Below are 672 nucleotides of genomic sequence, written 5' to 3' on the forward strand. Positions count from 1 at the left end.
GTGTTCAAGTGATATTTTGTTTTTCGTGCGTATTTACACTGCAGCTTTCTCATTGGTACACGTGTGCGCTTATTGCGTAACATGATTCCTGATGATGACGCAATTAATGTCGAAATATTGAATCCCAACACGATGGCGTGCATTTTAATACTTGGAGTATGTAGGCTTATTATACTTTGATACTTTCTTATACTTTCTTGCGTAACATGTCATATTTTTAAACGTGAAATCTTAAGAAGAATCGGTATATTTCAAAAATATGTCTATTAAGTAGGGCTAACATTTCAAGGAACAAAAGTATTGATTAAGATTTGGATAATTCTGTTTTTGATTGATTGTTTGCCTCATGATAATTCACGAGGTTTTAAAAAATAGAATAAAACTCAATAAAGTTCCTCTGCACGGAAATCTTTAGTAAAAGGCGAAAGATTTATACGTGATGCAGAGAAACCAGAGGTGATTTACAAATAGTTTACTCTTGATCTTAAAGAAGCAATACTCTAACAACACTATGGTGTTGAAATTTCAAAACATCAGAAAATACATACGATTTACTCGCAGAAAACCTGAATAAATTTAAATTAAGCCCAAGCACCAATAGACCAATAAATATTAACTTTTATTTAAATAAAACTAGTTTCTGATGAAAGTAATATGGTGATTCATAGCTAC

The 672-nt window shown here is 31.2% G+C and overlaps 1 non-coding gene across 1 annotated transcript; it reads right to left on the reverse strand.

Annotated features, from left to right (window-relative positions):
* Positions 1–341: 341 nt before the first annotated feature.
* On the reverse strand, positions 342–459 carry LOC117108429. The gene has a single exon (XR_004445364.1). It is a non-coding gene; the product is annotated as a U5 spliceosomal RNA (small nuclear RNA).
* Positions 460–672: the final 213 nt, after the last annotated feature.

This window comes from Anneissia japonica, unplaced genomic scaffold, assembly GCF_011630105.1.
Source record: "Anneissia japonica isolate Jap-2015-1 unplaced genomic scaffold, ASM1163010v1 scaffold105068_len1391_cov116, whole genome shotgun sequence".
In the NCBI taxonomy this organism is placed as follows: domain Eukaryota; kingdom Metazoa; phylum Echinodermata; class Crinoidea; order Comatulida; family Comatulidae; genus Anneissia; species Anneissia japonica.